Genomic DNA, 13544 nt, shown 5'->3' on the forward strand with positions numbered 1-13544 from the left:
CCGTTGCTCTCACGGAGGAATGCAGTGCTGTGCTGCAACAGAAGTTGCCTCCGAAGCTTAAAGATCCTGGAAGCTTCACTATTCCTTGCACCATCAGAAACTTGTCATTCGACAAGTGTTTATGTGATTTAGGAGCTAGCATCAATCTGATGCCCTTATCTATCTTCAAAAAGCTTGGTCTGCCTGATCCAAAACCAACATACATGTCATTGCAACTAGCTGACCGTTCCATCGCTTATCCACGAGGTATAGTGGAGGATGTCTTGGTCAAGGTGGATAAACTCATCTTTCCTGCTGACTTTGTAATTCTTGATTTCGAGGAAGATAAGAAGATTCCCATTATCTTGGAAATACCATTCTTGGTTACAGGCCGAACTATGATCGATGTGCAAAAAGGAGAGCTTTTGATGAAGGTTTACGATCAAAAGGTCACTTTTAATGTGTTCAAGGAAATAAAATTACCCACAGCTAAAGAGGAGTGCTTTAAAGTAGAGTGGGTCGACTCTGTAGTAAATTCAAAGCTTGAGCAATTGCCAGAGTCAGAGACCTTAGAGAGATCCTTAATGGGGAAATCAGTTATTGATGACAAGGAAGGAGCAGAGCAACTGCGGGTTTTGAATGCACCTTCGTGGAAGAGGAAGTTGGATTTACCATATGATTCTCTTGGGTTAGCAGAGCTAAAAATTTCTCAGGAGCGTTTTGAACCATTTATTCAATAAGCTCCCATACTTGAGCTCAACCGAAAGCCAGATCACTTGAGTTATTCATTCTTAGGTGCACCCCCTGACAAGGGGTTGGGATATATCTTTGATGTTGTAGAGGGTAGCCGAACGGATCCTCCATTGCCTACAGAGGGTTCTTCTCATGTGCAGCAGGTAGTTGATAGGACTGGTGTTGGTGATGAGCAGTACAGGCGAGTAATTAGGCGTATGGAGGCCATGCACGACATTCACCGTTATTTTGCTGCAGATTTGACACATGCTTTCGGTATTGTTGTTCGAGACACTGGTGGCGAGGTTGATTGGCCACCTGATCCTCCACCCGACGAGGGTGATTCTCCCGCTAATTAGGTATGCCTGAAATCCTTATTATTACCTTCAATGAGGATATTGAAAATTTTAAGTTTGGGGGTGATAATATAAGGATTAGTAGTGTGTGTGTCCATATAGATTCATATAGATTCATGTTGCATATTTAGTTGTAGTTCATTCATATTTTTGTATGATTATTCATTTAGGACATATTTGTTTATTTTTATGTGATTTCATATAGTTGCATTTGCATGCATATTTAGCATGATCCCTTAAGATGAACTATGATATTTGATAAGTTGATGTTGATTTCAGTGTGGTGATGACGAATAGAGGGATGTTTAAGTCTTAAAGAATTGATTTGCATGCCAGAAACAAATATTTTCACAAAGTCTTATAGGGTTGCTTTTGATCTAGATCATGATCATACTTGTTTGTTGTTGAGATTTAATCACTTGGTTATATTTAGAATTTGTGATATTCTCGTAATGACGTAAAAATACTGATTTTTTATCTGGAGAAAAACTTGAATTTCATTGCTAGTTGTGGTAAGGCTAGGCGTCAAATGGCTAGTAGCCGGCTCATATTTTTATGAGTAGTCTAGGGTTAAATGAGATGGAGCGAAACACACTCATTCAGAAATTGCTGAAAAAAAAAGAAAAAAAGAAGAAAAAAGAGAAAAAAAAGAAAGAAAAAAAGTATGTGTTTATGCATAATTGATCAAGAGTGAGCTCTTTAATACTCGAGTTATTAAGTTTTAGGGGACTTTGTGCCTAGTGACCTAAGGCTTTTATAGTCTGGGATCCACTAACCTAATACTCGCTACATGGGTATTATTGTATAAGTCTTTTGGGACCTCATTCATTGCACGATCAAATAAGCATCTTTGTTATATGTTCAATAATAGTGTGAATCCTTGTATAACTCTAGTAGAAAGGAGGTGTTGTGAGTCATAATGTGTTTATTGTCTATTCTGTTTATAAACTTTTGATTGTTTCGATGATAGATAAGTTATGGTTATTAATCTAGTATTGAGAGTATATCCGTTAAGCATCCACACACGCATGTTTCTGGTTTGTGGGATTTATTCGAACTCTGTTTAAAGTCATTGCATTCTTAGAGGCATTGGCTTATTCATTTGGTTATGGTTATTCTGAGGGGATCGATTGCATTATCATTTAGTTGCATTCACGTAGTTGCATTCATGCATTAGGTTTCTTTTGTAGTTTTAAGTCTGTTTATGCTTGAGGACAAGCATCGATTCAAGTTTGGGGGTGTGATACTTATAATGCTTTATTACAAGCTTAAATTGATGTTTTGGACTCAAGTTGTTGGTATTTTGATGTGTTTTTGTGTTATTACATTTCAGGTATCAGTTAAATGAAGAAAAGATCTTTTAAAGGAAATATGATGAAAAGTGATCAGAATTGGAAGCTAAGGCCATTGTCAAGTTATAGAGAATCTCGTTAGCTTCGCGTGGGCAGTTGAATCGCCTAATTCTGACGAGTAGAACTCAAGTTATGGCCAAAATAAGATTCATCAGAAATTTTCCTAGTCAGTAGCTGAGCGCCCGCTCAGCAGAGCTGAGCGGCCGCCCAGGAGCTGAGCGGCTGCTCAGGCGGCTGCCTAGGAGCTGAGCGCCCGCTCAGGAGAGCTGAGCAGCCGCTCAGGGCGCGGCTGGTCGCTGATTTCGCTGAAAAAGCCTTTTTTTAGTGGAATTTGACGATTTTAAGGGTCCAGGTCCACTAGGGGCGTATATATACTTAAAAAAAAGGGTTTTCATCATCCGGGAAGATTGGGATACCAAGGAGAAGAACTAGAAGCATAGAACAATTCCGAAAAAGAAGATCTTGTTTTCAACTTGTGATTCTTTGAATTGGTTATAACTTTGGATGCTCGTTTTCGTTCTTGTTGAACCTAGATCTCGTTTATTCGTACTTTAATTATTATTGAGTTTATCAAAACCTTATTTATACCATACTTTCATTGGAACCCATGGTGACGATGAGTTCGATTATGGGCTAATCATTGTCATGGGGTTCTAGCAGATTTACTTATGAATTTCAATAGTTAATTGTTTTGATATCTTGGTGTGTGGTGATTGATTGATATCCAAGTCTTGGTTGTGCTTATTCGTCTTATGTGTGTAGCTAACATATAAGATAGCGTGTTAATCTTTATTGAAGCGACAGTGAATATAGAGGTTTAGAACTTGCCATGCTAGCATAGGTTCATGTATTTGTTATGCATGATTCGTAGGTAACTCTAACCGTTTTACTTCCCTATGTAATCATTATGGATAACTTGTGCTTAAACCGTTATGTTGTCAAATTCTATAGACATATAAGGTCTCAATATAATTGGTGCCTATTCAGCTTCTATCTCTTTTGTGGATGTCTGGTAGAATGGTACTCGTGCAATGAAAGTTGGCGTTTATCAGGTTCATGTTATCTGATTAGTGTCCTCACCATCAAATGCTAAGGTTAAGAACGAGAAGGCTATTGAATAAAGTAGTTATGAAGTTAGAATCCTATGTTTGTCATATATAGTAATTCAACCTCAATTCTCTTAGTTAATGTTATTTAGTATAATCTCTTAGTTTAATGAAAACCCAATTTGTTATTTGTCTTAGCATTGAGCGATAACCATACATTGTTGCATAGGTGCATAAATTGAACTTAACCTAAACCAGTCTCTGTGGGAACAAATCTGATTTATATCTTATACTACTTGCGAACGCGTATACTTGCGTGAATATTAACACGTGTTTTCGCCCTAACACGTACTTACAGACTTTGGCAGGTGGAATTACTCAATGTGGACGGAGGAATTTCACAATGTGAACAGATAACACAACTCTTTAGTGGAATTTATCGACTAGGCTGTGGAAGAAGGCTTTATTAGCCTGAGTGTACGCCATATTATTGTATCTGATCCAAAAGCAAAGGTGCTGGTCAAGATATATCTTCTTGAATTTGGGATGAAAGTAGAATAGTTTGGTAGTTGAATGATATTTGGCAACGAAGAAGCTAAATAAAGATTTTTATTAGTTTTGTTTGTTAGTTAATTTGGTGTAGATATTTGATCATCGTGTATTTACTTACATTTTGAATTATTTTTATGATATTGTTGGAACAACCATAGCTTTTGAATGGTTGGTAATGGTTATAAAATGACATTAATGTTTGGTTTTGTCGAAAAAAATTGTCCAGCATAGTCAATTTACAATCAGATCTTACTATTTTTTTTAAAAAAGATATTATTGCAATTATGTCCAAATATGTTACAATTAACAATTACATCAGCTAGAAAATATTGCAATCGATTCGAAATTATTGCAATATATGTTAAATTTGACCATAAACTTCATTGCAATTAGACCAATTAATGTTGCCTTAAGGTGGTTATTTAGCCAACAAAAATAGCTATTGCAATGATTTAACTGCGTTGCTCTAAAATACATTTTGTTGCTATATATAATTTATTTCAATACTATTTTGTTGTTGATATACATAGCTTAAAATGTTGCTATAGAACCTCTATTGCATCACCATCTGATGCAATGCCAAAATTTTGCATAGTTGTTGCCATAAATTCTACTACAACATAAATAACACTTAAGGCAATATATTTTTGTTGTTGCTATAATCTTATTGAAACTTTGGCTGCAAACGAGTATCAAAACCCAACTTAAAGGATGATGCATGGGAAGGTAGCAGGTATTCTGGAAGTTGATGCAGCAACAGCTATTGCAGCGGAGCTCCAAGCGCTGTCTATGAAGGTCGATTTTTTAGCCAACTATGGAGTCAATCAAATAGCTATTATCTGTGAGCTTTGTGCAGGCTCTCATGCTACGGATCAGTGTTCTCTCGTTAATGAATCTGTTCAGTATGTGAACAATTATCAGCGACCACAACAGCCTGTGCCAGCTACTTATCATTCTAATAACAGAAATCATCCCAATTTCAGCTGGAGTAATAATCATAATGTTATTCAGCAACCATATCAGCAAGCTGCAAGTAAACAGTTTAATCCACCTGGATTCCAGCAACCTCAGCAATATGCTCAAAGGCAATCATATCCTCAATAAGGAGGTGCAGCTCCACCTCCTAGTGCTGATTTTGAGGAGTTAAAGCTGTTGTGCAAAAGTCAAGCTATTTCTATCAAGACCTTGGAAAATCAAATCGGTCAAATAGCCAATGCCTTGGTCAATCATCAACCTGGCACACTTCTCAGCGATACTGAAGTGCCAGGCATGAAGGAATCTAAGGAGCAAGTCAAAGCTGTTACCTTAAGGTCTAGAAAAGTTGCTGATTCTGAAAAAGCAAAAGATGGAGAAGCTGAAATTGCAGATGAAAAAGAAAAGAAAAAGGAAAAAGAGGGGGAACCAAGGAAGACTACTGTGAACACACTCTTTCTGAGGGTAATACAGGGGAGAAACAACTCTATCCTCCACCACCTTTTCCTAAGAAATTGCAAAAACAAAAGTTGGACAAGCAATTTGGTAAGTTTCTAGAGGTGTTCAAGAAACTTCATATCAACATACCTTTCGCTGAGGCTCTGGAGCAAATGCCTAGTTATGCGAAATTCATGAAAGGTATTCTTTCAAGGAAGGTGAAACCGGATGATCTTGATATTGTTGCTCTAACGGAAGAGTGCAGTGCTATGCTGCAATAAAAGTTACCTTCGAAGCTTAAGGATCCAGGTAGCTTCACCATTCCTTGCACCATTGGTAAGTTGTCATTCGACAAGTGCCTTTGCGATTTAGGAGCAAGCATCAATCTGATGCCGTTGTCTATCTTCAAACAGTTAAATTTTCCTGATCCAAAGCCCACCTACATGTCTCTACAATTGGCTGATCGTTCTATTACATACCCATGAGGCATCGTGGAGGACGTTCTAGTGAAGGTGGACAAGCTCATCTTTCCTGCATATTTTGTCATTCTGGATTTCGAGGAAGATAAGAAGATTCCCATAATCTTGGGAAGACCTTTCTTGGCTACAGGTCGTACCTTGATAGATGTGCAAAAGAGTGAACTTACTATGAGGATGCAAGATTAGGATGTGACATTCAATGTGTTCAATGTGATGAAATTCCCCACGGAAGATGAGGAGTGCTTCAAGATGGATTTGGTCGATTCTGCAGTTATTTCAGAACTTGATCATGTGATAAGGTCTGATGCCTTAGAAAAAGCCTTATTGGGGGAATTTGACAGTGATGATGAGGAAGGCAATGAGCAGTTACAATATCTAAATGCTTCTCCTTGGAAACAAAAGCTAGACATGCCATTTGAATCTCTTGGTAATACTGATCTCAAGAATGCTGAGGGAAAGCTCAAACCATTTATTGAGGAAGCACCTACATTGGAGCTTAAACCATTACCTGAACACTTGAGGTATGTTTTTTTAGGTGATGCATCTACTTTTCCTGTTATTATTGCATCTAACCTTTCAGGTAGTGATGAGGACAAGCTCTTGAGGATTTTAAGAGAATTCAAATCGGCCATCGGATGGACTATAGCAGATATAAAAGGGATCAGCCCTTCTTTCTGCATGCATAAAATTTTGCTAGAGGAAGGTAGCAAACCGTCTGTTGAGAAACATCGAAGGCTTAATCCTATTATGAAAGAAGTGGTGAAGAAAGAAATTCTAAAGTGGTTGGATGCAGGAATCATATATCCTATTTCTGACAGTTCTTGGGTGAGCCCCGTGCAATGTGTACCTAAGAAAGGAGGTATTACTGTGGTAGCAAATGAGAAGAACGAGCTCATCCCCACTCGAACAGTCACAGGCTGGAGGGTATGCATGGATTGCAGAAAGTTGAATAAAGCCACAAGGAAGGATCACTTCCCTCTTTCATTTATTGATCAGATGCTCGACAGGTTGGCTGGTCATGAGTATTATTGTCTTCTGGATGGCTATTCGGGCTACAATTAGATTTTCATTGCACCAGAAGATCAAGAAAAGACTACTTTCACTTGTCCATTCGGCACGTTTGCTTTCTTAGAGTTTCTTTTGGCTTATGTGGTGCACCTACCACTTTTCAGAGATGCATGATGGTCATTTTCTCTGACATGATTGGAAATAATGTCGAAGTGTTCATGGACGACTTCTCCGTCTTTGGACATTCGTATGATGAATGCTTGAATAATCTCCGTTTGATGCTCAAAAGGTGTGTGGAAACCAATCTAATGCTCAACTGGGAAAAATGTCACTTTATGGTGCAACAAGGCATCATTATTGGGCATAAGGTCTCTAGTAAGGGTCTTGAGGTGGATAAATCCAAGGTGGGAGTCATTGAAAATCTTCCGTCACCTATTTCTGTGAAAGGAATCCGTAGTTTTCTTGGTCATGCGGGTTTTTATCGGCGTTTCATCAAGGACTTCTCTAAGATTTCTAAGCCGTTGTGTAACTTGCTCGAGAAAGATGTACCTTTAAAATTTGATGATGAATGCTTGGCAGTATTTGAGACTCTCAAGAAGAGTTTAATCACTGCACCAGTTATTACGACACCTAATTGGAGAGAACCTTTTGAGATGATGTGTGATTCAAGTGATTATGTTGTGGGAGCAGTTCTTGGGCAGTGAAAGTCTAATATCTTTAATATGGTCTAATATGCTAGTAAGACACTAAATGGAGCTCAACTGAACTACACCACTAATGAGAAGGAGCTCTTGGCTATAGTTTTTGGTTTCGAGAAATTTCGATCTTATCTATTTGGGACAAAGGTGACAGTATTTACTGATCACGCTGCCATCCGCTATTTGGTCTCAAAGAAGGATTCAAAGCCAAGACTTATTTGTTGGGTGCTCTTGCTACAGGAATTTGAGTTAGAGATCAAGGATCAGAAAGGTATTGAAAATCAAGTAGCTGACCATCTCTCTAGATTGGAGAATCCCGATTCTACTTCACATGAGAAGACATTGATCAACGAATCTTTTCCAGATGAGCAGTTGTTCGTAGTTCAAGAGGAAGAGCCATGGTTTGCAGACATTGTGAACTATCTTTTTAGAAATATAATGCCTCCTAATATGAATGCGGCTTAAAAGAAGAAGTTTCTGCATGAGGTGAAGTGGTACATGTGGGATGAACCATATTTGTTTAGACAAGGAGCTGACCAGATCATTAGGAGATGTATCCCATTCTGGTGAGATAGAGGGGATATTACGAGAATGTCATTCCACAGTTTATGGTGGACATTATGGTGGTGAAAAGACAGCAGCTCGTATTCTTCAAGCAGGTTTTTTCTGGCCTACGTTGTTTAAGGATGCACATCAGTTCGTTTTAAGGTGTGATCGTTTCCAAAAAGTTGGGAATCTTACCAGAAAGGATGAGATGCCTTTGAATGTGATGCTTAAAGTTGAGGTCTTCGATATTTGGGGAATCGATTTCATGGGACCATTTATCTCGTCCTGCAATAATAAGTACATCTTGCTGGCAGTCGATTATGTCTCGAAATGGGTAGAAATCTAGGCTCTGCCAACTAATGATACAAAGGTAGTGCTGAGTTTTCTTCATAAGCAGATATTCACAAGGTTTAGAATGCCACGAGTTATCATAAGTGATGAAGGGTCGCAATTCTGCAATCATAAGTTCACTTCTATGATGCAACGCTACAACATGAATCATCGCATCGCTACTTCCTATCATCCACAAACTAATGGTCAAGCTGAAGTGTCTAATAGAAAGATCAAGCGTATTCTAGAGAAAGTCGTTTGTCCGTCAAGGAAAGATTGGTCTTTGAAGCTCAATGAAGCTGTTTGGGCTTATAGAACAGCATACAAGACTCCACTTGGGATGTCCCCATTTCAGCTTGTCTATGGTAAGGGATATCATTTACCTGCGGAGCTTGAGCATAAGGCTTATTGGGCATTGAAGAAGTTAAACCTTGATGTAGATGCAGCTGGGAAGAAGCGAATGCTTCAGTTAAATGAACTTAATGAATTTCGACTTCAAGCTTACGAAAACAACAAAATGTACAAGGAAAAAGTAAAAAGGTGGCACGACAGGAAGCTATCTCCTAAGTCATTTGTGTCGGGGCAACAAGTTCTTCTATTCCTCTCGTCTCCGACTTTTTCCTGGAAAGTTGAAATCAAGGTGGTATGGACCATTTATCGTAAAATCAAGTTGAAATCCTGGAAGTGGTTAGTGTCGTTTTATTGTCAACTTGATTGCAGTACTCTCCGTCAAGCTAATGACATAAAAGAAGCGCTTCTTAGGAGGCAACCCAAAATATGAGACCATAGGATCCCTTAGAATTTAGTACTCTATCCAAAAACCCAAAAAAATCAGAAAAAATGATGACAGAAAAAATTGTTTTCAGTGACCTTGCAGGCGCCCGCCTGCTAGTTCCAGGAGACCGCCTGCGGACCTGGACCGAGAAAAAATAGTTTCGGCCTATAAAAAAAACAGAAAAAACAAAAAATCAAAAACAAACCACAGCCACAACCCCCATTAACCCACGATTTCCTTCTACAAATCAACCACAAACCCCACTCCTAATCTAATTCTATCTTTAATCCTACCCTATATATACACACAACCTCTCCATATACCTCCCATATACTTTCAACTTACAAACCCTTTCCTACACACAAAACACAACTCTCAAACCCTTATTCTCAGTTTTAATGGCCCCAAAGAGATCTCGAACTGTAGAGAGCAACAGCACCATTCCGACTGCTGATTCTTCAAGGAGTACTGTTGCGAGACCCAGATTGGTGGATAAGGTTGTTAAGGAGGAGTATGCTAAGCTTCTGACTAAGCCGATTATGAAGGAGAGGGGGTTCTTGCCATCGGGGAAGGATGGTGAGTTGTTACCGATAATTGCAGAGAAGGGTTGGATTACTTTCTGCGAGTCACTTGAGGCTGTACCGATGAGTGTTGTTCGTGAGTTCTATGCGAATGCCAAGGCCGATAAGAATGGGTATTCTGTTGTTCATGGGCTTACTGTTGATTATCAGTCCGAGGCTATTCGCCGTGTTATTGGGCAGCGACAAAGGAAACCCCAGGAAGAGAATTGGAATGAAAAAGCCCCCGAGGATTTTGACTCAGATTTGATTATTGCTACTCTCTGTCAGCCGGGCACGGTGTGGAAGTTTAAGAGGGGATCCAACGATTATCGTTCTTTCCCGGTTGTTGCGATGAACAGGTACGCTCGTGCATGGAATGCTTTTATTTGTGCTAATATTTTGCCTTCTTCGCATGCACATGAGGTTACAGTTGAGAGAGCTAGGTTGTTGTGGGGGATTCTGAATGAGGAGTATTATGTGGACCTTGGTGAGTTTATCTACCAAGGGATTTTGAAGTTTTTGAGGGGGAAGTCGCAGTATAATATTCCGTATACCTCTATTGTCACAAAGTTGTGCAAGGCTGTTAGAGTCCACTGGCCTTCTTATAAGCAGCTGCAGATGCCGGTTGCTCCTATTGATTCATCGACGCTGAATGTGATGTAGGAGTGGACGGGTGGAGAGCCCGAGTTACATGGTTTGGCATATCACCTTCCAGGAGGACGTCCAGCAGCTGGTGCTACCATGGCTAGGCCCAGTCAGGCATAGGGGGAGGCAGGTTATTCCAAAGGCCAGGGAGGAATTGGTTCGGAATTGGCTGATGTCCAGTACATGAGGCTTTTCAGGAGGATGGATGCGATGTATGAGTCGCGGAGTGGGTTTGCGCAGGAGCTCACCCTAGCGCTGGGGACTGCATTTAGAGGCCTTGGAGCTGATATCCAATGGCCCATTTTTGGTGAGGATTCTGCTTATCCACCTCCTGACACTCTACCCTTTGAAGGTGATGATGATTATGATTCTTCTGAGTAGGTATACCCTGTGTTCCTTTCTATTGCCTTCACTAGGGACAGCGAAGATTTTAAGTTTGGGGGTGGTAGTTAAGGAACATATTTGTGTGTGTGTCATGTAGTTGCATTTTCATGATAGTTTAGTTCATATTTTTTATATAGTTTTTTATAGCTTTATTTATCATGTCATATAGCTCATGCATATACCATGATCTCATTTGTGTTGCTTTATCGATTGATATGTGATATTGATGCAAGTGTAGTGATAGCGTTAGAATGATGTTGAATCTTCTTAGGTTGGCATGCATGCTAGAAACACTTGTAATTTCACTAAGTCTTAGAGTATGCTTAAGGACTAGATTGTTGTCATGATTTGATGGTTTTTGAGGTTAATCTATTGCTTATGCTTAGAATGTATGATAGACTCTTAATGATAAAAGGCATGAAAAGATAAAATTGGAGTAAAAATTGGAATTCATTGCTAGTTGTGGCTAGGCGTCAAATGGCTAGTAGCCGGCTCGTATTGTATGCGAGTAGTCTAGGGTTGAGCAAGATGGAGTGAAACGCACTTGCTCAGAAATTGGAAAAAAACAATATAGAAAAAAATAGGAAAAAGAAAAAACAGAGAAAAAATATGGTTTAATGCATAATTGATCACGAGTGAGCTCTTTGGTATTCGAGTTATTAAGTTCTTAGGGGACTTTGTGCATAGTGATCTAAGGCTTTTATAGTCTGGGATCCGCTAACCTAACGCTCGCTAAATGGATGCCATTGCATAAGACTTTTATGGACCTCACTCATTGCACGATCAAATAAGTATTTGTTATGTGTTGAATAAAAGCATGATTCCATAATAAACTCCAATGATCTTGAAGTGTTATAGGTCATTTTGTGTCTAGAATAAATTCTTCGTATAATCTTGTGATTGCCTTGAGGACAATTGAGTTATGGTAATTGATCTAGTTTCGAAGCATATCTGTTAAGCATTCGCACACACCACGTTTTTTGTTGTATGTTAGCTTACATAATTTGATTGATCTTTAGTCGCCTAATTGTATTTGTTGATATGTCATGTGTTGGTTGGTTTATTCATCGCGATGGGGATCGCTGCATTTCACGTAGTTTATATTCATGCATGTTTTTATTCTGTTTTTGAGTCTGTGCTACTTGAGGACAAATATCGATTTAAGTTTGGGAGTGTGATGAGTGACATTTTATACCACTTAGAGAATCTTATAACGGCTTGAATTGATGTCTTGAAATCAAGTATTTTGTGTATTTGATGCTTTTGTCTAGTGCTTTTGCATTTCAGGGAATAATTTGCTTATATAGGGAGAATTCATCAAAATAAGCCTAGGAAAGTGCTTGGGATCAGTTGCGGGGAGTTGTGCGAAGAAATCAGCAAAATCAGAAGCAAAAATATTATTTTTCCAGAGAGGTAGCAGGCGCCCGCCTGGAAGGAGCAGGCGACCGCCTGCCAGGAGGCGCCCGCGTGGAGATTGGAGGCGGCCGCCTGCGTGCGGGAATTTTAATTCTGGATTTTCTAATTCGAGTTCTTTCGGGCTTCTGACAGCGCTGTTTCTTGTGGACTTTTATATAAACCTATTTGGGAGACGTTTTCACAAAAAAGGAACAAGTAACAAGTAGAGAAGATTAAGAAGACTGTTTTAGCACGCAACAACGAAGAAGAGGAAGCTTACATTTATCTTGTGATTCTTTTAATTCATTGTAACAGTGGATGCTAGTTTTCTTTACTCTTTGAACCTTAATACTCTTGTGACGTACTATGTTTTTATTAAGTATTTTTATTAGTTTATATCATTGTGTTAATATCATGTTTTCATATGAACCCATGGTGACGATGAGTTCTATCATGGGCTAATCATGATCATGGGGTCATAACGGATTTACTATGGATTTATTTAGTTAATTGTTTAATACCTTGGTATGTGGTGATTGTATGATATCTAGCATAGGTTGTGCTTATTCGTCTTATGTGTGTTGCGAACATATAAGATAGCGTGTTAATCTCTTGTGATGCGACAGTGAATCTTGAGATTTAGAACTTGTCATGCTAGCATAGGTTCATGTATTGTATGCATGATTAGTGGGTAACTCTAACTGTTTTACTTGCCCTGTGTAATCATAATGAATAACTTGTGCTTAAATCGTTATATTGTCAAATTCTGTAGACATATAGGGTCTTAACATAATTGATGCCTATTCAACTTCTATCTTAATTGTGGATGCTTGGTAGAATGGTATTCCTACAACGAAAGTTGGCGTTTATCAGTTTCGTGTTGTTCGATTAATATCATCACCATTACATGATAAGGGTAATAACAATAACTATTGAATGAAGTAGTAATGAAGTTATGATCTCATGTGTGTTTAATATTGATAATTTAAGTGTTTAATTCTCATAGTTAATAGTAGTTAATCAACCTTAATTGTTATTGTCTTGACATTGAAGAGTAATCATACATTGGTGAGTAAGTGTTAATTAAATATAATTAGTCAGAGTCTCTGTGGGAACGAACTAGAAATCATTCTATATTACTTATGAATGCGTATAATTGCATGATTTAATTAGCGCATGCTTTGTGCCTAACATTTATGATCCATACGACCTTCTTCATTTTTCCCTGAACACAATGTTTTAAGTGTGTTTAGCAACCCAAGCAGTGTTGGGCACTTTCTTCTTATTAACTGATTTA

Source organism: Apium graveolens, chromosome 7 (genome assembly GCF_009905375.1).
Source record: "Apium graveolens cultivar Ventura chromosome 7, ASM990537v1, whole genome shotgun sequence".
Lineage (NCBI taxonomy): Eukaryota > Viridiplantae > Streptophyta > Magnoliopsida > Apiales > Apiaceae > Apium > Apium graveolens.